At 43.3% G+C, this 25087-nt stretch overlaps 1 long non-coding RNA gene across 1 annotated transcript; it reads left to right on the top strand.

The window, feature by feature from the left end:
• Positions 1-694: 694 nt before the first annotated feature.
• On the top strand, positions 695-24779 carry LOC112973173. Its single transcript, XR_003255910.1, has 3 exons — positions 695-776; positions 961-1052; positions 23995-24779. It is a non-coding gene; the product is annotated as an uncharacterized LOC112973173 (long non-coding RNA).
• Positions 24780-25087: the final 308 nt, after the last annotated feature.

Below are 25087 nucleotides of genomic sequence, written 5' to 3'. Positions count from 1 at the left end.
GCTCTAGGGACTGTCTTCTGAATAGTGTCTTCTGTAAATATGAGTAAGTGCAAGCTGAAGACCATCCTGCTTAGGACTTTGCTGAGGTAGGTGCTGTGCAGTTGGCAAGGAAAATGTACAAATATACTCCCCATCTCTGATTTTAGAGCTCAGCTGGAGAGAGGGAGTGGTGAGAGCAGTTGCGTGTGAAGCAGGAGCACTGGTAACAAGAGGAGGGAGGCATGTATGCCCAGTGTGTGCTTGCCTGGACTCTGAATAAAAAAAAACAACTCAATCAATAGTGCCATCCACGCTTGCTGAGTACAGCTCTTCCCCTGTCCAGTAGAGGCTGCACAGGACTGCCATAGCTTCCAGCTGTTGTCTGTGCTACCTGGCACAGAAGAACCTTTCTGACTTTTTTTTTTTAGTTTAAATGGTCAAAATTCAGTCCCTGCTGCTTCTGATTTCAGTAGAGAGACTGGCATTACCTTTCCACATTGTTAATAAATATACCATAGGAAGTGCAGTCCTGATGAAGTTTGCTTTCCATTGTTTAGGAATCCTTCCAGTCTCGCTCTATAATAAAGGCACATTCAGAAATGTTTCAAAAGGGGGAACAAACTGAGGAGCTGGACTTGGTTGCTACAAAGACTACCAGGCTGTTTGATACAAAAGTATCCTGTGCGGTCAGATCAAGGCTGCTTAAGCCAGCATCTGAAGACCTATGTCCTAGGAGAAGGGACCTACCTAAGACCACTGCATCCCTGAATTACCCTCTCAGCTTCCATCATTTTGGGGTATGTCCTGGTCTGGAATTTTCCATCAGATCATTGCATTTAATAGCCATTGTTAGACCTACTGTTTTCAAGTGGGTCTAAATCTCTTTAAGACCTCTTATACTCTCAACTCCCACAAAATCCTGTGGCAATGAGTTCTGCTGTTTAACTGTGTGCTGAGAGAAAAAAATGTTTCCTTTTTTAGTGTTTAACCCACTGCCTGATCATGTTGCTGTATGGTGCTTAGGCCTTGGACTGCAGGTAATAACAACTGGCTGTTCCTTCTCCTTATGGAAGGTAGGTCATACCTCTGGCTGCCCTTCTCTGCTCTTTTTCTAGAATATCCCTTTGACTGAGACTGCATGTAGAAGTCTGAATGTGGGCATCTCTTGGAGTTATAAAATCACATATGACTTTATGTTTTATGTTCATACCATCTCTGGGTTTTAGTCTCCCGTCTGCCCTTAATCTGCTTGCTTTATTGACCCCTAGTGAGCACTGGGCTGGTGTCTTCAAAGAACATCCATGCTCCAAAATCTTTCCTGAGCAGCAGTAGTGAATGCAGAGCCTGTCGCTGTTGGTGCATAGTTTGGATAATTTTTCCTTGTGTGTGTTGCTTTGCATTTATTGATACTGATTTTGTCTGCCATAATTTTCCCCAGGCTGTGTATCACATGACCTTTTTGTAACCCTTCACAGTTGTCTTTGGATGTGACTGTCCTGTACGGTTTCTCTCTTTTTCTCCTTGCTGTTCATGCCTTCATGTGCATGTTGAAGAGCAGCATCCTGGTAGTACTTGGTCAATGACCTTCCTCCATTGCAAAGACCACTTATTTTTTCCACACTTTGTTTTATGTTGTCTCCTCCATTTTGTGAGGACCTTTTCTTTGATATTTTAAGAACCTTTGAGGGATCTTGTTGAAAGCTATTTTGAAAATACAGTGCAATACATTGCACTTCTCCATGCATCTTCCGTTCTGCTCTCTTCCAGTTCCTACCGTCTGCATTGTCATAGACTACTTGTAGCTCCCAGGTTTTCTCCTGGAGCTCTCTTTAGATATTGCATTTGCCACCTTGGATTTTTTTTGGTCCAACACTTCAGATTTTGTCAGATTTTTTTGTCAGTACAACAGATTTTCATATCTGGGTTGTCAGAACTCTTAACTGGACACAGCCTGGTCCTGGCAGCTGATTTCTGTTATCCATACCATGGTTTCAGACAGGTCAGATCTCTCCCTGATATCTTTACACTGAACATAGATTGCAATCAAAGAGTTTAGTTTTTCTGTGCTGGCCTTATTTTCCTATGTATGCTTAACAATCAAGTGTATTATGTGCAAGTATGTGATATGAAGCATGGTTAGCAAAAGTGATGTTTTTCTTCAGCAGTGAGTCCTCTCATTTGGACTGTTTGTTCCTACTCTCCCTGCTGAAGATCTACAAGTTTCAGTTTACTTTTCCCAGGAAGAAGGGTGATAATAACTGGATCCAGAGGATCTGTATCTCCTGCTTACTTGCGGTCTCCTAATAAATTTTTAATTGACTCATAATACCCTATGTCTTACTCTGCAGTAGTGTCAACAGCCTGTTTCCAAACTGCTGGCAACATCTCTTGTTCTGAGAGAACTCACAAAATGGGAGGAGGGGGATCTTCTGTTTGTCATTGTGCAAGAATGTTGATGGATAGTTTTATTCTTGTTATTAATTTAAAATCCTTCCACTTGTCTATTACAAGTAGCAGATTAGTTGCAGATACCAAACATGCATTTCTTGGTTTGACAGTGTCTTGAACCAAGGCAAACACCCTTCTCAACCCAACACTAAAAGTACAGAACAAGAGAGCTGAAAGTATCCTGTGTTCTTGCATTAGCACCTCTTTTGCTGTAGTCAGTGATACACCTGGATGCTCCCTCATATCTGCTTCATCTGAAACTTTCTGGGAGACCTCCTGTGCTCTGCTATAGCAGACTTCCACAGACAGGTGTTTGCAAACTTGCCTGGCCTAATGTCTCTGCTGGAATTTTGCAATAACACAACATCGATGGTCCAGTTTGCACCTGAATTTACAATTGCTAGACAAAGAAATCCTCCTGTTGAGGAAAAAAAAAGAAAAAAAAAAGAAAAAAAAAGAAAAAAAAAGAATGAGCAAGAACTTCATTTCCATCATTCCTGAGTTTGTAGATTTTTTTAATACTGCTATTGAGAAAACTGATAAACTGGTCCTAGGAGGTCCTGAGCTGATACTGCTGACGTTGAGACTGGTGGGAACTGAATGGCATCACTGACACTGCTGAAGTTTCCAGGATACATGCAGTACGTGCCCTACCTTGACTGGCTCTTGGGGTTCAGCATTACATTTGAGGGAAGGCTCCTAAACTGAGTACTGCTTGCTGGAATACACAAAGTGTTCAGGGAAATCTTTGGGTGCAGATATCACTGTGATGGAGAGATCCTACTGCTAATCTTGCTGTCATTATTCTAAGGCTGGGTGTTTCTGGGCATTTGTGGGAATCAGGTACCTAAATCCTATTGCAATTGAGAGCTATTTGGTGCATAATTCAGTTAAAATCTCCTGGGAATGCCAGTGAAACTTCTTCATTTGTCTTCAGTAGAAAGGAATGTATCTAGTATGCACAGGTGCCCAGAGATGCAAAATGCTGGGGGAGAAGTGTATTTCTCCAGCTATCTGCAGTCATTGAAACATTCCTTCACTTGCTTTTCTGTCCATGTTCTTCATGCTCAGAAGTCTGATTTTAAACATGGCATTTTATTCCTACTTCGTCTCTCTCTCTCTTTCTGTTTTTTGCCTGGTTCTGGGTTCTGTTAGATAGTGAACTGGGCTATTTGTTCATCCTGGCTGGTCTCTTGATGAAGAGTTGATTTGAAGATAGTGCTGCATAGGCTTTTCCGGCTGCTAAACTCAATTAGAAAATTTTTTCATGGTCTCCTCTCTCATGGGCCAGCTGAAAGTCCAGGTGACTAGAAGGAACAGCCTATACTTGCAGTGATGAGTGTCAACTGAGGCTTCACTTTCCAAAGTGAGCCCCTGTAAAATGGAACTCTCAGAGCCATTCCCAGTGCAGGGCAAACCCCTTTAATTCTTCTTTCCAGTGTCAGGATGAACGGGAGCTGTGAGCTGGTTGCAAACAGCTGCACTGAACTTCTTCTACCCCGTTTGATGCATCCAGGGACTGTGCTGCTAATTCAAGAGCCCTGTGGTCTGGTCTCTGCAGCATCTGTTCTCAGTTCCAGCTCCTCCTTTCCATCCCAGTTCTTCAGCCTCCAGTGTGGCTTGCTCCATGGCTTATCAACTGGTTTTCCCATCCTCATCCACCAACAACCAGCACATCCTGAAAAAAAAAGCAGTGAAACATAAACGTTGCTGCAGCCAAAGCTCCTTTGTAGGCAGGGAGCATGTCAGAGCTCTGTGTAGCCCAGCAGCACGACTATAGGCCCTTCTGTGTCCCTGGCATGTGGTTTCCAGTTGTTCCAGAAACACAACACTTTTGTCAGGGATTGTTTATTAGTCCCTCCATCTGGAATAGAAGACATTTTCTCTGGAGAAGAAGCCAGCAATCTTTGTCCTCACTGTGCAAGACAAATACACTCAGAAGGCCACGTCCTCTCCTGCTCTCCTAGAGATGCTCTTGTGCAGTTTGTAGGGACTGCAGTTCAGTGGCATGGGTTTATGTCCCTTCAGGCAAAACTTCTGGAATAGTGAATGGTCATGACAGCCCTGGCTGAAGTGATAGGTGGTTTGGTTTCTTGAAAACAAACAATATAAACTGTGCAGACATATTTATAGAGATGAGCTGCTGCTAGTAAGTGGTCTCTGTTTCTCTTGCATTTCCTTCTTAGTCCTTTGTTCCTTCTTCCTGGAGACTTTAACACTGCAAACAGGTCACAGTTACCTGTTTTAATGCTCTGCCTGGCACCGTGGTGCACTTATTGGTCTCTGCTTATGTTTTCCTACCATGTTCTGTTTGCTCATAGATCTCTGAAGGAATCTGTCACTTCCTGTGATGCCAGTGAAATGCTGAACCCTTTCTTAGCCCATGCAGAATGAGATGGCTTCTTCTCTGGGTTAGATGTTCAGTGAAACAGCTATGGATTGGTGTTCAGAGTTGTGTGCTGCTGTGACAGTGTGGAATAAGTTCAGAATTTGTGAACATCAGGCCCTGATACAGCCAGATGTTTGTAATGGGCTAGTGAGTCCATTTGCCAGCTTCTGAATGCTTGTTTTTGCTATGCAACCACTTTCCTCATCTAGAGTTGAGGATATGGGCAGGGTTTGTATGTCATACTCTAGCTGCTTCATATTGACTTCACCTTGTTCTGAAGACCACTGAGAAACAAGAGAAGTTCAATTAAAAGCATAATGGTGACGTTCTACTCCAAGTAAGAGCCTGCCCATTCTGATCTGAGGGTTAGTCTGCTGATATTTTGCTCTAGCAAGGGAGATTTCCATAATGTTATCCAGCTGAGCCTGCTCAAACTGAGAAATTGGCACATTGGTCTTTAGGCTATGAACTTCCAGGAATTTGTAGGTGGAAATCTGACTCGCTTGCATTATCAGAGCCTGGTGATGGTGGTGAATACAGAATAGTCTGCTCAAGCTGTGCTCTGCTAGCACAGGAACCTCAAATTTAATAACAGCTTTGGAGTCAACTGGAGAGCAGCTATTGTTCTCAGGGCTTTTTCACGCATTTATTACTTCAAGGTTTTCCCCTCCTTTCAGCTTAAGCATTTGGGGATGGAGGAATGAGGGAAGCAAGCTGCCAGTGCCTAATGCATATTTCTTGGAGCAAATGTATTGGTTTATTTTGTTTTAAACAGCTTATTGCAAATGTGAAGCAGCTGTGGATATTAAGATGACTTTTTTTTTTTTTGGAAACATGGGGTCATCTTCCTATGATTTCATAGTGTGGTTGCTTTAGAAAAAATATTCTAATACTGAGGAATTTCAAGGTAGTTAGACTCACTAGTTTTTTTGAACGCCCTGATCTATTAGCGTCTATTTAGTAAGCAACCTGATGAGAAAGAATCTGAGGTCTTGTCAGTACTCCCTCTTGCTCTTCCCTTCTGAGACAGAAATGGACACAGCCCACAGTTCTACACATTAGATCCACGAAAGGATTTAGGTGTCCAAGTCCAAGATGTAAACATGGTCTCCCAGCCCAGTTCCAGGGATATCTGAATCTCACAGTGCCTGCCTCCATCTCAGTTTCTTACATACCTGCACTCCTGCTCCCAGAGGTGTACATACATACCTGTATCCAGAGCATGCTGTACAAGGAGGCTCTTAGCTATACTTGAGTTCCTCCAGAACTTCTGAACTGGGTGTCCCTGTGTATCTTTTCTGAGGTACCTGGCCAGAGAAGAGTTTTCAAAGCATGCCTCCCATGTAGGGTCTCAACAGAGCATTGGATGAAACAGAGCTCCACCTTTCAGGCCAGGGGTTATGTTGCTCCCTTGGATGCTAGAGACAGTTTCCAATCCAGACATTCCTGGAGTGCTTTGGATCTGGCACTCTCTGCAGAGTACCTTGCTATGTGATATGCCCTGAAAAGTAGAACTGTTTCAGCAAAGTGCCAGACTGTATTCCAAAATGTCTGGTAAGATGCTGATGAAAACACCTGGAGACATGGGAGGGTAGTTTGTTTCTCTCTCTCTTTTTTTTTTTTAATACAAATAGAGGTGGGGGATTTGAACCCAGATCTCTGAATATGAAAACTAATGGACTACAGGGAAGAATGGAGAGTGTTGTTCCAGCTCAGTCATTACCTCCAGGAAGGGCTGAAAATCCCAAGCAGGTACAGGTCCTTCTTGCCCTTCTTGGAGATAATGGCCATCTGCCAGAGAGAGGCACACTTTATGCCTTGACCATCTCATGGTGGTTGGGTGGCCTGTCACTTGGTTTACAGGTTTTGGGGGATCAGATTTGGGCACCTCTTTCTCCTGGTGTTCAGTGAAGGTCCCCCAGACCTCAGGGGTGTGAAACCTTGCTCTTTCTGTCACTGTGCCTCTTCAGACCTGCTCTGTATGAGGGAATTATGTAGTTGTGCTGTGATGCAGGTGTGTGCACCCTCTCTCTAGCATGAGCAAGGTTGTTCCTTTTTGGACTATAACACCATAAACTAGTGTGCTGTACCTCTTTGATATAAGGGCAAGGAGGAAGCAGAACTCAAGGGGTAATGAGAAGTAGGTAAGGCCCCAGTTCCTTGAAGGATGACTGGCAACAAGGACAGCCTTCTTGTATCTTCAGCTCATGAACTGTTTGAGCAGGATTGTCCTTTAGGCCCCAGGCAGCTTGTTTTCTGGCCTTTGAAAAATGGTGCAAACTTTAACCAAGTCTTTGCAGGAGTCTGGACTACAGAAAGAAGAAAAGGTGGTTTTGCTCTGTTTTTCATTTGTTTGACTGGAGTATTTGACAAGTAGGAGGTATTATTACTGCTTGGGATGGATGGTAGTGAATACTTATTTTAGTAGCACATAGTTTGCAAAGTGGCTGCTAATGCCCTCTGAGACTGAAGATGATTGCCTGGTAATTTGTTTAAAAGTGTTATGTCAATTAGTCCTGCAAAAAGTGGAATACTGATTGCTTACAGATTCTGGACAAAAACTGTTGGAATATCGTAACTTCTGGTGGTAGGTGACATGCTCATTGTTTAAGAAGGAAAGAAAAAAGTCCTAGCTGTATATTCTCAAGTGTTGTCCCTTGCTGAGGGTTGAAACTCTTCAGTGGAGTTCTCTGTTGCTGGGAGAGTGGCTGAGTTCCCTATGTCTGTGTGTGCTGGTATCCCCAAGAGGACCTGATTATGAACACAAATCTGTCGCATGGTGGCTACAGACACCCTGTAACAAAGGAGCAGACCCCAAGTGATTTGAGGGATGAACAGAGTAAGCCCATCTGGCAGAGCACTTTCATTAGCTTGGCAAATCCACTCTGACAATGTAAACAAGGTCTTCAGGGTGAAATGTTACTTGTCAGCTTCAGAAATTTGCTGGACAAGCTCTCTGCCGAAGAGTGGCGTGAATGAAATGCCCTATTTTTTCTTGATCTCCTTTTCTATCTCCTTTCTACAGAAGGGAGTTTTTTGCTAGCTTTGCAGGGTTGGCCTGTGGTGGTTGGGCCCAGGAACCTCAGTGGTAGGTATGTTCCACAAGCAGTCTGATTTGCCCTGAGCACAGGACGCATGGAAATCCTCCCTAAGTCACACACTACTTCTCAAAGCTGTTTCCCTAAAGGAGCTTGAATGGGAGTTGAAGCCATGGCTGCTGCTATAGCAGTGAAGCCCAAACAGAATCCAGAACTCATCTTCGGCTGCCTCCTGCAAGGGTCCTCCAGGGACTTGTATGGAATCTGGTGAGGGAGAACAGGGAAATTTGCTTCTCTAGGTTAATGTCAACCTTTATGAATCCTCTGTCGCTCCCAGCTCTGCTGTATGCATCTAGACTCTCAGCTCTGAAATTTGGGCATGATGGCCTCTAGCTTTTGACCTCCCACACAATTCTAATTCCAAGAAACAATGCCCTAAATCTGCTTGTAATGACAGCTTGCTGATTCCTACAGCATGGCTTGTTAAAAGATCTGAATCTACTAATAGGAACTGGCCTGATAAAAGTGACTTTTTTGCCTCCCCACTTAGCAGCTATATGCAGCCCAGGGAATCTAGAAATTAAATTGGCTTTTTTTCAAGCCTCTTCTATGCAACAGAACTGGGACCCCTGCAGTGCAGTGCAGTGTTTCCAATTATATTTTGGAGCATGTTGCTAATTTTTGGCAGACAGAGAGAAAAAGGCCAGGCAAATGGCAGGTGGCAGGCTGTTTTCATATTTTACCAGGATCATGGGGGAGGGGAGAAGGGAGAGAGAGCTGTGCTTTCTGCCAAGAAATGTGACCTCGCACTAGTGTGAGCCGAACAGTTTTGGCACATGCCCGAGGATGGAGGAGTAGGCAGGAATGGCTGGGCCCATTTACATCCCCTCCCGCTTGGGTACACGCGTGCATGCAAGCAGAACTAAAATAAACATGCTCCGGTAATGGCAGCCTCCAGGTCTGTACTTGGGCACCTCTTGTTCCGACATAGCTCCACCAAGATTAACTAATGTCACAGGGCACACCCAGGAATCCAGTGTCATCTGTGGAGTTGTGCTCCTCCTCCTTGCTGTTACATGTGCCTCTCTTCTCTGCCTTCTCCACACAGTCAGTCAAAAATTGGCTTTTGTTCAGTCATTTATTCATAACATGGTTAATAAATTCAAGATGGCACTGTCTCCAGAGGGCCTGGATGATTTTTCAGAGCTATTACACAATCTACATCTATGTGCATGCATATGTGAAGTGAGGATATTAATAACCAGAAGCTAATAATCAGGATCCACATGCATTTCAGTGTATCTCCCCCCCCTCAAGACACTGGTTTGGTGACATGAATTTTAGGAGTCAGAAATGCTGCTGTGCTTGACATGAGCAGTCAGAACTCATCTGTGGACTAGGAGCAGAGGGACCACCTCGCTCGAGTGATGTGCCAACCCTGGGGGACTCTGTGGGGAAATGCACCTAGATACAGCATAGAGGTTTCAAGGGTATTCAATTTAGAAAACAAATCCAAAAAGTGATTTGTGAGAGCCACGAAAGAAGGTCCTGAAATATCTTATTCCAGGTCAATCTGAAGCTTTGGTGAACATGCAAATACAATGTTCTTGGGTTAGATTTAGATTGAGATTTTGGGGTTCTGAATTTTATTACAATCATTGAAGTTTATTATAAAGCAGTTGTTTCACTCAGAAAAACAGAAGTCTTTCCCTCTGAAAAGACTGAAACAAGACACTAGAGATGGGAGAAGCTTTTCCTGTGGAGGAATAACATTGGTGAACTGGATGTGATGTTGCCAAGCATGCTGTTTTGGTGAAATCGAATCTTCCGTAGGGGACTGGATATGCTGAAGATTTATTTCAACCAAGCTCTGCTGCTGTCTGCTTAGACCTATTGTCAGTGGACTTCAGTTGATGCTGCAATGGGGTGTTCTGGTGACAAAGAGCATTAGCTCTGGCCTTCCTAAATAGATCAAGAAACCTGCTAGAGTGGTATAGGATGAGTGTGATTGGCCTCCTTTTCCTTTAGGCAGCAGGAAAAACACTTTACAGCTCTTCCTCTGGGCCCTTTCTGAACTGCCTTGGAGGTCTATAGGGACTTGCAAAGCAGTGATTTCCAAGGGTTCGTTTGCCCTTGTTCTGCTTTTGAGGCACATCCTCTCCTAGCAATGGAGATACCCCAACAAGCAAGATCCCAACAGCTTAGCTACAACCATCACTCCGCCAATTCAGACATTGACATTTTATCCTTGATCTCCTTCTCTTGCTCTGCTTTGCTGCAGGGACAAGCCTAGATATTTCTGGCATGGATGCTAATGTTCTTGAAATGTTTTTCAGTTGATAGCAAGCCAGGTAGTTAGGGATTTGCAGAATCCTCAGTGACCTTATTTCAGATGCAAATTGTCAGGGTTTCAACCTGCTAATTTGCTTTCTTGCAACTTGCCTCAAGGGCCTAGAAATCATGGCCCTGGTCAGCTTAAATCTTGGCAGCATCCCTTCAGGAGGAGCCGCTGCCTGAGGATGGAGGGATATTAGTAATAGATTATTCCACTGCTAATGGGAGTGCAGTTAATATACAGCAACCCTTACGTTAAACATTTTCTGATCACATGCCTGAAATTAGATGACAGGTGATTAGCCGTTAGACCTTCTGTACAATGATGGGCTAAATCTAGCTCTTCATTTCCTTGCAGGTTCAGAAATGCCCTACAGACTTCACCTGAGGGAAGCTGGAGGTGAAGGTTGGCTTGACTCCTTTTTTATCTATCCCCAATAATCCATTTGCTGTCAGTGCTGAGAAGCAGTGTTGGGTTATGGGGCCTGTACATAGTCTTCTGAAGGGAAGGTAGTTCCTTCTCATGTTAGCATCTACCCCCAGAGAGCTGAAAACCAAGATCTGTCTGCTCCGGCTTTGAACAGACAGAACTGGCATTTTATATCCACTACATAATGAGGCAAATCCTCCCTGTGACAGGAGGAAGGGGCAAATCTCATTTATCATGAGGCTTTTCACCTGCTATTGCAATGCTGCATGAGGCATGCACGCACAACGCTCAACAGTCATTGACGCAGTGACTGCCACAGGTGTCCTGGGCAGGTCTCTAGTCCCTTTTGCTGCCCCTGGGCAGAACCAGTTCTAATTAAGTAATTCCTGATGGGTCTTTCTGGGGACTCCATGTTCTTCCCAGGCATCTTATCCCAGTGGTTTGTTACCCTTAGCCTGAATTTGCTTTGCTGTCATTGTGCAAAGACACAGAATGCCTAATGATTATATCTGAATAAGCCCTACTTTGTCTCCCAAGACAAGGTGCATTTCACTGGGAAATAAGGCTTGATAAATGCATCAAAATTCCAAGCAATCTGGAAGAGGACTTCCAGATCTGGTGAATCTGGTATATGAAACAGTTCCTTAGAGACATGGTAATCTAATACAACCCTCTTTTGATGCGCTACTTTGGGGCAATTGTTGCTTGCTGTCTAACCTGCTGGTATCAGAATGGTTCTGGTGGCATTCAGATGTGATCTCTCTAGTGTCCCCTCTGCAGTAATAGAGGATTTAATATTATCAATCATTATTAACATACATGGAAAGTTATGGAAGCACTGACAAGCCTGATCCATTAACTGTAGTCCTTACAATCTACTAGATCCATTTGTGTTTGAGTCTTATTGCTAACCATATATTTACTTTGATCTGATTCCAAATATGGTGACCACTTATTTATTAAGTCTGTTTGATCCTGAGGCAAGCCTCACTACCACATGCCACTGAAGGCCTTCCCTTATTTTATTTGTCTGTATTACTGTTGTTGGGAGACCAATTTTGTTTCATCAATGAAGCCTGTTGCACACGTGGCTGGACAACATGGAGATTACTGGAGAGGGTCAGGTTGCCGGTCTGTCCAGTCCAATTTCCTGCCTCTGACAGTGACCAGGACTAGACATTTTAAGAATATCTGTCCCAAGAGAGCCAGCTCCTTATTCCTATTAAAGGTCACCTGAAGCAAGAGATGAAAAAGAGAAGTTCAGTGAACTTTTAAACATGGAGGGTGTTGTTAATCCTATGAATGGCGACCCAACTTCAAACGTTCCTGTCTTGGGCTGAGACACATCCTTTGTTTTCCTGCTTCACTTAGTTTGGAAAACTTTGCCCAAGATAGAGACCTAACACCTTTTTGTATCCTACAAGCTGTCCCAGTCAGATCTTTGCTTTTGAGGCCACTGGAATTCACTTGGGCCCCTCAGGCACACTTGATTTCCAAAAATGCCTGGAGTCATTAGCTTGGCTGCCAAAGACCATGATGCTACATGCAGTTCCTGCCTCCCCACATCTTAATCCAGCCTATTCTTACTCCTGGAGTGAGCATATCCAAACAGTGACAAGCTTACCCCAGTGCCTGTGATATGATCTGAAGTCTTGTTGCAAAGTAGAGACTGTGTTCCACTTTGCTCAGGGGGGTGTTTATAATGGCCATATAAAATACAGGTAAGGTGCTTTGAAATTCTTTGGGAGAAGTGGTGTATGTTCCTAATTCCTCCATCTAATGAAGATCTTTGTAGCCCTTTTAGGGTAGAAAAGATAGCATCCCTTCCTCGCCCCCTCCCCCCATGACTTGCAAATCTTTGACAATGCTGCAAAATAAAATGGAAAGTGAGTAACTCCCAGCACACAGCATTTTTGTTTTTTTTTTTTTCAAACTGTGATTAAAAATATGAAAGCTTTGGATCTGCTGTCTGTAAATTGTGTGCCTGTGTTTGTGTTGGCTTTTGAACTAGAATCAAGTTGTCTTGATTATGAACTCAAACAAGGTTGGGGGGGGAGAATATACCCTTGGAATGGTAATAGCTAAGCACTTGCACGCTAATAAATTTAGGTGTTAATGTCTTGTTTTTGTGCTGTTTGGTTGCCATAGAGATGGGCTGCACAAACTAATGGGTTTGTTGTGAAAAGTTCAATACACATTTTCCAAATGTTCTGTTTCTCTAGTTACCTCTTCTGCTTTTTCCCATGCCATCAAGCAGAATTAGTTTGGAACCAAAGCCTTTCCGGTTTTCATACACTGAGAAAAAGGGGAGGTTGGGAGAAAAGATCTCAGAAAATGGGGTTTACTACAGGTTATGCAGAGCTACTAAAATAGATGCAGGAAACATCAGGGAGCAGCACTGTTTATAGTGCAACTCTGTGAGGCTATTTTGAAAACCAGTGTATATATTTATAGCATATATTCCACAAAAGACCCAGAATCAATGTCAGTATGAACAGAACAAGGAAGGAGGAGTGCTTACCTTGGGATGCAAGAAGAGGTACAGACTGATAGGAGGCTGACTCTGCCTCCTCCACGAGCTGTTGAACAGAAGGGGAGACTGGTGGGGCAGAGGTGCAGACCCAAGCACAGAGAGACTGCCCTGGGTAGAGAGCAGTGGCAAGGCAGTATCTCACATCTGTTTGAGACTCAAGGGCAAATATACCCTGCTTCCATGCCAACCGTCCTTATCTGAGTGGGGGAATGGATTGTTTTCTGTGAATCAATCCTCCAGCTGATGTCTTCAGGGGCTGCTAAACTGGAATATGGAATTTTCCAGTATCTGTAGGCCCTTCTCCTCCCACTCCATAATGACCTGTGAAAGAGACACTCCCAATGCAATAGATCCACCAGGAAGAAGGTATGCCAGGGTAGATCTACCTCACTTGCTGAATAAACTTGGTACACCTCTGATTTGCGCTGCTTGTTTGTCACTCCTGTCTGGAGCTCATCCAGGGCTAAAAACAGACCTCTGCGACATTGGTCCTATCCCGCGGTGATGCTTGTGGTGAGCTGATGCTTCTGAGCTGGCCATTTCCATGTGATGACATCTGAGGTTTAGCAGCAGGCCATTTGAAGAGCCCTTCCCGATTCTGGGAGTTAATTTATCTAATACTCTGACAGAGTACAAGTCTCAGGACAGACCATAACTTTTTGGATTTGCTTTTAAAGGCCCAAAGAGATCATTATACTGTTCTATGTATTGCAGACCAAAGAATACCAGTAGGATTGACTCCAAGATGTGTGCAGAGGGCATCTGGTTTCTCAGACCTTTACTTGTGCTAGAGGGGGCAAATATACCCATTTCATTCCTGTGCAGAGAGTTTCCATTGTTTGGCTTAACTGATGTACAGAATGTCTTATTAGGAAAGCATGTTTGTGCACTGAACATTCTTCTTTTGATATACTGAAAAATAAAATAAAGAGGTGATTATTGTTCGGAACAACTACTTCCCTGTCCCTGTTTGTCATTAGTCTCATCTCAGCTTTGTTTACAAAGTAGTATTTTTACTTTAAAGTTGGAGTTTCTCTCTGTCAAATAATCCAGCTGTAAGCAGCAAAAGAGGCCCTGACTCATTCATCTCTGTTGCAAAGGAAACACTCTTCCAGGGAGTTGTGGAGTATTTCAAGAAAAGCATGCACTAGGGCTAGTGGTGTGGAGTAGGAAAGGGGATGGAGGAGGAGAAGTAACTGCTGGGAAGCAAGTGGCCTTTCAGGGGAGAGGAAACCAATGAATAAGATGCCTGAGTTTTGGGTTGGGGTGTACTGCTACATGACAACATAAAGGGGAGCTTGTAGCCAAGTTGGGAGCTTGACAACCTGTTCATTTCTGTGATAAGAAGGGACAGAGCACAGGGAAGAAGCAGAGGAGGCAAAAGCCATCTGTTTATCACCAGGATTGCAAAGCTGTCTCTTTAAGACACAACAGAAGATGTTAAACTTGGTAGTGTGGTGTGCTATGCTGATCAGCATGCTAATGTTGGCTGGGTTGGTGTTTTCAACCTAGGCAGCTTTGCTTGTAGCCCAAACCCTGTCACTGAAAATGTAGGATGTCTTGTTTTGCAAGAAGATCCCTTGGTCACACAGAAGCTTTGCAGTCACCATGGGGATGGTCTTGGTAGGTGGAATCCCCGCCAACACACACGTACTGAATAGGTCTAGAAATGTAGGATTTGTAATAATTCAAGAAACATTGTCTTTGTGGGTCTTTAGCACCTATTCAGGTGTCCTCCAATGCTACCCGAAAGTATCTGTCATTAAGGAGGAAATGAACCGAATGCAGCTATGTGTGCTTCTTCTGGGAGTTTGGGCTTAGTCTCAGGTATGGTTTATTTGTTTGGTTTTTTACATTGAAATGCACTGGTGTTTTTAGGTCAGACCCTCCTCACTCACAGTACCAATGCATGCTTTCTCCCATATAAAAAAGAAAAAAAAATTCAAAGCTTTGAACAAATCTTTAATTTTCAAAACTAAATTTTTGGAGGCTGCCAAGAACTAAGCTGAAAAGTTTGTTGCCAAAATATTCTTTTCCAAACCATCCTTTTTTTTTTAAGTTGGTGCTTGTTTAAAAAAAAAAGAGAGTATTTTTCCCTGCATTTTAGTGCAGAAAATTATCTGTTTAATTTCTTATGCTATGCTTATCACAGCATGTCTGGAAAACTTTGCTTAAAATGAAAATGCATCTTAGTCTAAAAGCTATTTCTTTACATCCAAAATATTATTTTTGTCATATTTGTGTAGTGTTTTTGTGGTGGGGAAGTTCCTGCATATCTCCTGGTCCAGTGCACTTTTATGGGACAAGTGATTTGCTTTGATGGGAGGGTGATGGGACAGAGTTTTGCCTGATCCTGCCCTTCTCTTTGCTTTTCGGTTTGTTATTAGGATCTATGGCTGCCTCTTCCATAGTCGCATAGAGAAAGGCACAACCTCCAAACAAGCGTGAGCTGGCAGCCACTGCCAGGGTCTTTTGTGGAGTGCTCACGCTGACCATGAGACTTCTCCATGGGGCGCCACGCCCAAACAGGGCATCAACAACCTGAACAGACTAATGAAACAATCATCAATTTAGCATTAACAACAAACAGTCAACCAGGGAGCAGGCATAATATTTAAAGAACAAAGAGTAAGTAAGGATATGGCTGTTAGCAAAATAACCTGAATAAACTGGGTTATGTAAACTGCTACCTGGTGATCTCATTGACTGTGCAGTTATTCTGGCTGCGTCTGAGATAAAGGCTTCAGATAAAGGCGGGGTGGGGTGTCTCACAGCAGGGGTCTTTTAAGACAGCTGGGAAAGGGAAGAGGCCACCCAGAGGGGGAGTGACTGCCTGGAAATGTGCCTATAACTCAGAGGGGTGAACAGACCCAAGGCTGGCACAAACTTATTGGGGCCTTCAGGTTGCTAGGGCACACATGCAGCACCAATGCCCTTGCATGACTCAGCTAGCAAGTCTTGTAAGGCAGAGGACTTTCAGAAGGACATTGGGTTGAAAACCTTCTGGAGGCAAATGCTGTGCCAGTGCTCTGTGCCATGCTCCAGGCCAGTGATCTGAGGATGCTGTGCATGTTGGGACAAGGCTTGAAGATGGATTGTGCTGTGGGGCTCAGTCTGTGTGTCCTCCATGTGGTGGTCTGCAGGGCTTTCTATGGGAGTTTTGTCCAAACGGTTTTAGAGCAATAGCTCTAAGATCAGTGGCTTCCCATGGTAAAAGGCTGACTGATTTTCACTGAAGGTGAGAATGAGGTGAACCATGTAAAAGGACAATTATGGATACCAGTCAATAGACTGCTGACCCTTGAGATGTGTACATGCAGCTTGCTTCCACTATCCCAGCTGATCTGACAGAAATTAAGGAAAAGCAGTGCTACTAACTGAAAAATGGCACCAGGATCTTTTTTACTGGGATCTTTCAGGCTACTGATTAATTCAGCAGTGGCTTGTGAGAGGTAGGCATCATATATTTGTCTCAGGTCTCCTGTGAAACTTTTGATACTTCTTCCTTCCATTCAGAAAATTGTGGTTGCAGCATATTTCTTTAGACACCAGAGAAGTCATTTTGGATGGCATCAGGCAGAGACAAGAGGAGCAGAGAAAATGACGTACTTTGATTTGTCAGGGAACTTTGGCTTGAGTTGTTTGAGCAAAACGTAAGGCTGATGATTGGAAAAAATACAGCCACGCACAAAACAGAGACTTCACTGAAAGGGTGGAATCAAAGAGGAGCCTTTTCACTAGCTCTTTTGAAGATATAGAAATGCAACAAAGCATAATTGATAGCCTAGGAGGAAAGACCTGATGAACCTGATGGGCCTAGGCTCACCAGAACATCTTAAATCACAAGTCTTGAGCCCTCTGTTACACCAAGAGAAAGAGCAAACAAAAAAGCATCACTCCTTGTAATGCCAGTTCTAAATAAAACTGTACATAAAGTGCTTGCTTTTGCTTTAAGTATGGCTATGATGTGTAGTGTAGAAAAGAGATGCACTTTTATTTATACATTTTATATAAACTTATAAACAAAATTATGTAAACCAAAACTGCCCAGTCATGCTAAGACCTTAGCGGACTCTTTACAAAGCCTTTGATTTACTTTTGATGTTAGATGAACACCTAATAAACTTAATTAAAGTTTAATTAGTGTAAGAAGGCTAAATGTGGTAGGTCAGCAGGCACAGCATAAACTAAAATACTGCTGGCAATACTCAACTTTAAAAAAAAAGGGGGAAAATTCCCATCTTAAAAATAAATACTGCTAAGGGACTAGTTTAGACTAGCTGCTTCTTCTCTCACTGGTATTTTTTTCTTTCCCCAAGCAATACTGACCAGTTAAGAGCAAAGTCTGTTTCCTTAACCCAGTGAAAAAAATAAGATCTTGTCCTTCTCATTTCTACTGTGCTATGCTCTGGTATTTCCCCCAAAACAGTTTTCTTAAGTCTTAGCGTAAAATACAGAGAATTGTGTCTCACCTTTTTCTGCTATTCTTTTTTTTTCCTGCTAAAGTGCTGGATGATGAAGACTGTGACTAGACAGCTGTACTGAGTTTATTAAAGATCCAATAATCATTTAATGATTAGGTGGGTTAAGTGAAATTATGCAGTGTCACCAGTCTTGCTGGCCATCGTTGTTTAGGATGTCCTCCACAGCTAATGATGAGGTTTCCTTGGCTTTGAATTGAAATTTGAATTTGATCTGGGTATTTTGGCATGACGATCACTATGTTGACCCATTGGGAACTGTCCTTTTTGTCCCAAAACTGACTGTGCAGCTCCTTGGGTGCTGATGAGCAACACAGCTGGTCTGTTGATGCATCCTTGGTCTGGTGAACTGCTTCTACATGAAGGTGTGCTCTCTCTGTCCAGGAAAGCTTATGGACAGCAAGATAATGAAGGAAGGCTTTTCCTTGTGAAAGCTTGTTGGTCTGGTGGAGGGTATTGTCTCTCCTGATGGGAAAGGACTACATTGTTGAGTAATTGTGACTGAACCCAACAATGCTGACCAAGAATGTGATCTCAGTTAAGCATGCCTTCCTTGAAGTGCTTTTTTGGACTGGAGTATGGGACTGTATCTTGTATCAGACCAGCTCAGACCTTTGTGCATTGACACGCACACTACCTGGCCACTGCTCTGCAGTTCCCCCTCAGATACTGAGTTGTCATGCTGCAGGGCTCCACCCCCTGTCAGCTTGCTGTGGTGCTTCCCCTCAACTGGTCTTGGGCTGCCTCTGACATGGGACTTCTCTAGATGGTAAACAGGAGATAGCTGCCTCCCAGGAAGCAAGATACCAGTGAGAGGGTCTAATTTGATAGCATGGGCTGCAGGCAACCAAGTTCAATGCTCTGCTCTGAATTAGATCTGTCAGGGATACCTTTTCCTCTTTATTGGACTAGGAATTCCATCCTGGCCATGAGACCAAGTGCTAGTAAGTCATAACATTTTGCAGTCAGCTCTAGCAAAGATTCAGTTTGTTTCTTATTTTATCTCTCTTGGTTTGATCATCCCTAAAAATAATCTGCAAAGTAAGATACTGCAGTGCTGAATTCCCCAGCTGACAGAGTGGAACATGCTGAGAGGGTTTCTTGGATCAAAGACCTAGGAGATGAGCCAAAAGCAAAAGTCAGGCTAAAGTTCAGGAGTATCCTTCAGATATAGAAAGTAACCACACACAAAAAGCTGTTGTTCCCATGAGACTTTATTAGGCATTGGAAGAAGCAATGCAAGTTTCAGACTCTACTGCAGTTAAGTTGGAGGGAATGTGAAATGCCCTCTGGGATCATGTAATGTCTGGGAAAATTGAGAAGAGTAGGAAATATTTTGGGCAATGATCTCAGACACAACAAATGAAATCTTCTGTCCCCAATAGCCATGCCTCAGACACAGTCTAAAAAACCCACTGACCAAGGTACTCTATTGTAACATGCTAAAGTTTTCTTGTTGAGTCATTATCAGTAAGCATAGGAAACAGCCAGGAGGCTTGCAAAATACATGAGCAATCTGCTAAAAGGTAAGAAGAGAAGGAATTTTTGTTTTGTTAGGATAATTAGAGAAGTCTCAAATTATCCACTCTTCAAAGGTATGCAAGAAAATGGATGAATGGTAGGTTGTAAGCCTTTTTTAAGTGTTCTTAAACAGATACCCAAGCACAATAAAYCCCTGTCAGCTGGAGCTACAGTCAGTTGTACACATTACAATCATACAGCTATTTCTTAATAATAATAATGGACAATAATGATGGAACAGTGATGAGCAGATATGGTTGGTATCTGGGGTGCTGGAAGGGGCTGAAAGGAAAATGCAGGATGGAAGATGAAGTAGGGACACCTTCTCACAGGCTTGACCAGGAAGCCTCCTCTAGCAAATGAAAACCATAAAGACCTAGTGGATTCCAGGCTGCTCCAGACCAAGTAGCAAGAGCTAAAATCAAGCTTTTAACCTGTGGGAGTATTTTCCTATTTACATCTCTGTCCAGCTGAATCTTGCTATCAGAGCTGATTTGTTTCTACTTCCTACGAACATCAGCAGAAGGGAACATTTTCAAACATTGCCTGTGTCCCCAGTATCTGACAAATGCACTCATGCAATTAACGTCCCATGTGCCTATCCCCAGACTTCTCCCTCAAGAAATGCCATTAATGTCAAGCAACTCTACCGCAGAGGGACTCTGCTTTGCTCTGCTAATTATGGTGTGCATAACCTTGGATCTGCCACCCTTTGCTTTGTGAGTAAGGCTAGTGAAAAGAGCAAGACTGCTCAGTGCAAATGAGGTGTCATTTGCTGTGAATCAGGCCTGAAAAATAGGCTTGTCTCTGCCTTCTGGATCAGGTCTGTTGTGACTGTCCAGTACAGGTCTCCCAGCTGTATTAAAATTGGATTTGCTGCTAAATGCTAGATCTCTGAGTGCCTAGTAGGAATCACAGCTCAGCTGAGAATAGGCAATCACTTTTTAGTAGGAGAAGAGCAAAAGACAGAAAATGATTTTCATGAAACTAGAAGTCTAGAGCACCTTCAGTGGTCCAGATTGGGACACTTGCCTGTTTTCTACCCAAATATGTCCCTCTCTTCCTGTTTGGCCAAAGGAATATTTAATTTTTGTGCAAAATAGAGCAATTCTGACAACAGGAACTAAATGCAACCCTGTTGGCAGTACATCCAGCACATGGCCAACATGAGAAATTTGTTGTAAACACAGACTGATGTTCATTTATCATTGTTTATTACTGTCACCTGCCTTGACCCCAGACATGTGAGTGCTTTCATAAATGAGCCATGCAGTCCCCTGGTTTCCAAGTGGCTTCTGCAAACCCTTCTTCTGCCCATCAGGAAGTCTGGTTTGCTAACAGAGTTATAATCCAAAAATGGCCTCCACAGCAGCATGGCAGGATACAAAGACACTTGCTTCTTAATGATATGCTTGAAGGACAAGACAAGCCTGGTGTCCGCCCTGAAAATCTACCTTGAGACTTGGGGTCCCTTTGAACCTGGCCGAAATTTTAAAGTAGACAATTAAGCTCAATGGTATGGAAACCTCTGAAAGAGCAGAATAAAATAACCACAGATTTTTTATCTAGAAAACATCACAATGTTGTGACGCTTTTAAATTGTCCTCACTGCTTTTCTTCCAAGTGAAACCAGCTTGATGTGTATCTGCAAAGAACTTAATTCAGTCCACACCCTTACGAACAACACTTGTGTTTCACATCAATTTAGTCTCTCCCAAAGCAGGTGAAAAAGCAGCCTGCTCTCCTCTTGTTCTGCTGTCTTCTGCTGCCCAACAAAGTCTTTTTTATCATGATGAAAACCAAAAAGCAGTTTGTCTTTGGAGAGAGGTCCATGGGGTTCAGAGGGACTGGACTGAGAACAACCTAGTGAAGAAGGAAAAGAAAATCATTGATTTTTGCTTTTGTGCACTGTCATTGGCATGGGCTGTGCTAGGGATGCAATTATTGTTGGTGGTGGCGAGGTGAGGTCTGTGCTCTCTGGGAGCCTCAGAGCTGCTAGCAAGAAACAATCATGTCAAGTGTCAACTGAAATTTCCACTGCCATCCCTGGGGAACACACAGACAGGTGTGAAAAGATGTATCCTACTTGTTTTCTTGCTGTGCTGAACCTCAGTCTAGAAACATGGTTTTAGTCAAGCTAAGCAGGTGTGAGTGAAGTTTAAAAGGGAACAGATAGTGAAAAGCTACCTTTCTGATGTTCTTGCCTGGAAACAGTATGTTGCCCTACAGGAAACTGCAGGATGCAGAACCTGGTTTTGAAGATGTCTAGATGATATCCAGGGGTCTTTTGAATGTCCTATATGCAGTTGAGGCATGAGTATAAGTGTAGCCTGCACTTGTGCTTTGCATTTTGAGTGGCGCTTGTTTTCAAAACTTCTCTTTACATCTTTAACTCAGCTGTTTTCAATCATGGTGGCTGGGGTGCCATGTCAAGGAAGACAAAGCATCTCAGTGGGGCAGATGCACAGCTCAGTCAAAAGGAGAAATAAGAGTTGCGGGGCAGGTTGGTTTCTTTGTCTTTTTCTGGATGGCAGCATGAAGCATCTCTGTGGTTTAAATGGTTCTCCTTATATATTTTGTTTTCTGCTGATTTGATATTGGCTTTGTGTGCCAAAAATAAAGACTCTTGAATGGTATAACAGAGTTATTTAGGTTTATAAAGTACTCAGTGCCCTATGCAGAGTGGTTACTTTCCATATCTGTCCCATACCTAATTTTTAATGCATCAGTTAAAGGTTAACAGTAGTATTGCACTTTTTTATGAGGCAATAATCTGATTCCTATTTGGATAAACTGGGGAAGCAAGGGAAAACACAGTGCAATTGATATTATTGTTCATAAATGAGGTTAAAAGCAGTTGTTTTACAACTGAAGGACACTGGTACAAAGAAAAATGGTTGTTTCTACCGAGGCCCTGGCAGGTCTTAAAATACAGGAACCCACTCTGTTGTTAAAGACAGACATCTGATTGAGTAGACACTATGCTTTCTGAGATGGCTTAACTGGAAAGTTGTTTCTTTTCCCTGTTGGGCTAAGGATGGAGCAGCCTCCACCCTGAGCTATGTTTTTGACTGGGGGAGGCATCCAAAGACAGAAATCCCCACCTTGCACTGCGGCGTGGATCTTCCTCTCCCAGCTCTGGCCCTCTCACTACACAAAGTGAAGCATACATGCACTGGACTATGTGCTTTTGTTCATAATCTGCCTGCTTACATGGTCACCTAAAAAACAAAACAAAACAAAAAAAACCCAAGCAGATTACAGGAGGTTGTAACAAAATCCAGATTTCAAACTATTGTTTGATTTCAAAATTGGCACATTTCCTTAATGTATCCAAGAAACTAAACAAGAAACTAAAAGCAAAGCAAAAGATTTTGGGTCAAATTACATGTTTCACGTCAACCAGAGTTTTTGTTTTTAAAGTCTAGATAGACAATATAAACTTTCACTTTACTATTAGCCTAAAACAAATTTTCTGTGGTTTTTTTTGTGTCTTCCTGTTTATAGAATTGAAAGAAAAAAAAAAACCACCTTTTTTGTGACTTTGTAGGTGTGAGTGGTAGGCTGCAGATCTCCAAGCTGAGGCTCAGTGTTGCTCTGAATTCAGCAGACCTTGAGAAGGCTCAGCCTGGGGTGGAGGGGTGAAATCCTTGCAGTCATATGACTCTCCCAGACCACCCTGTCCCTGGGGTAGTGGGACTCCCTTGCCCTCTGCTGTGTTAGACCTGGGACACGTGTGGGGTGTTGGAGATCCACAGCTAGGTGTGAGTGAACCAGATTTGCAGGGACGAAGGAGTCTCTGGGTACCTTCACCGGTTTCTTCATTGCAGGCTCTATCCTACACCTAGTATACCTCATGCTTTCATCCAGATTTCCCACTTGCTTGTTACTCAGTGGGTTTATTTAGCATTTTTTCATAATCTGAACATGAGTCTCAGTCAATCTGCTCATGAAGGGGCACTAGGTCTTGCTGTGGGAGCAGGTTAGAGCTTGTCTGACTCTACCCATATCCCAGATATGTTCTGCCACAGAGCCTCTAGCCTGTGCTAAGGCCTGTGTGAAGTGATGGATTATAGTCCTGCATGTTTAAGTGTTTTGAAAGAACTCTGTGAAAATGTGCCACAGTGCTCAGATCATTTCTCTGCTATGCCAGGAGGCTGACTTGCAGTAAGACTTTGTCATGAGCTCCTTGTTTGTAATGGCAATCTGTTGCTCTTGTGTTTGGCTGGCTTGAGTGCATGGCAGGATTGGATGCTACAAGACAAACTCCATGAGCTGAGTGTAAATCTGGCTTAGGACATAACTGAGACAACACACAAAACAGGAACCAGTATCCACTGCAGTCTCTGGCCTTTGCAATGCTCTCTAGACTTCCCTGGTGTATCTGCATTGCATGACCTGGGGCACCCAGACAAGGCTGCATGATGTGGTATCAAAACCATGGATCACAAAGCTATACAACAGCACAGCCAGTGTAGTCAAGCTTGTTAGTGACTATATCCCATTTCCAATACCATTCCCAGCTTGATCAGTACTGGCTCAGGGAGGTATCTGCAGCAAACTCCACTGCATGGTGCAAATGATTTAGAGGAAGGAATGAGCCCAACATTGTCCCTGCACCTCTTGGCTCTGCTGGTTTCAGTGTCTGCTCCATGACTCTTCCCAGAAGCTGTGTAGTTTGACCTGCCTATACATCTCTGATCAGAGCAGTGTCATACATCCCCTGCTCTGCCATGTATGCGCACAGAAACCTTTTGAAACCATCACATTTAGGAGGGCTGGATTTGCTGACTTAATGCATCTTTTGATTTTTTGTTTGTTTGTTTTTTTTTTTCCCCCAGATGGCATTTTCTGGAGTGTTGTAGCCTTGAGACAAGCTTTACTGCACTATGGCTAAGTAGTCAAACTCAGCCTGTTTTCTTGACTGCCAACATTGGAATGTGTCTGTCAGTCTGGTTACTCTCACAGCAGGGACATGGGTACCTGTTTCGTGCTATATGCCAGCTAATGTATACAAATGACCCATACTCCAAATCCACATTTGGAGCATCCATCTGTTTCTGATCCTGTGATCAACGATGACCTCCACAAACAACTCAGCATCCTGCTCTGTCTCAGACTCTGTTTATTGTTCTGTACTCTGCACCCTCACTTTGGCCAGACATATGCAAGCTAAGGGATCCTGCTTTTAACAGCCAGCATTTGGTTCTGCCAACCATTAGCTGTCATGGTCTATCTTTCTTTGAGACTCCCTATTGCACCTTCTCTGCAGACAGACAAGCCTAGCTTTCTCCTCTGTGTACACCCTCTATTTCTTGTCATGTACCCAGTGCGGGATCCACCTTGAGTATTTTTTTTATTAGTTTTGTTCCCTGGCTGTCCTGTGTACAAGCGCTAGCTGCCCTTTTCTAAGATCACATTGCCTTCAGCTAATATCGTTATGCTGTCTTTTGCTGGAGCTGTACCCTATTAAAATTCTCCCCTTCAATATGTCGTCAGTTAACAGAGGCACAAGGATCTGACAAATGTTGCCTGAATTTACCAAGTACTTGCTGATTCTGGAACATCCTTTTACTTCTTTAAAGGCATCCTTTAAACTGAGTCCATGTGGGATGGGGTTTGTTCTGTTTTTTTAGGGTGTTTTTTTTTTTTTTTTTTGATCTTCCTTCTCATGAGGAGCAAGGTGCAGCTGAAGGAAACGGTAAATCCACAGGGATCTGGTGGGGGAATGGAGGGGAGGAAATGAGAATGGCCCCAGAAACCAAAGGAGAACAAGCTTGGGGCAGAGCATGAAAGAGAATATTCAAGAAGGAGGGAATAAAACCACCCTAGTGGCTGTTCAGACAGGAGGGAGAGCTGACTGGGACTAGCTAGCTTTATGTGTCATTGCAGTTACCTGGAGAGCTCAGGTGCTGTCCAGCCTTCCACTCCTGC

Source organism: Apteryx rowi, unplaced genomic scaffold, assembly GCF_003343035.1.
Source record: "Apteryx rowi isolate R43461 unplaced genomic scaffold, aptRow1 scaffold_1155, whole genome shotgun sequence".
In the NCBI taxonomy this organism is placed as follows: domain Eukaryota; kingdom Metazoa; phylum Chordata; class Aves; order Apterygiformes; family Apterygidae; genus Apteryx; species Apteryx rowi.
This window is presented reverse-complemented; position numbering and strand designations above follow the sequence as displayed.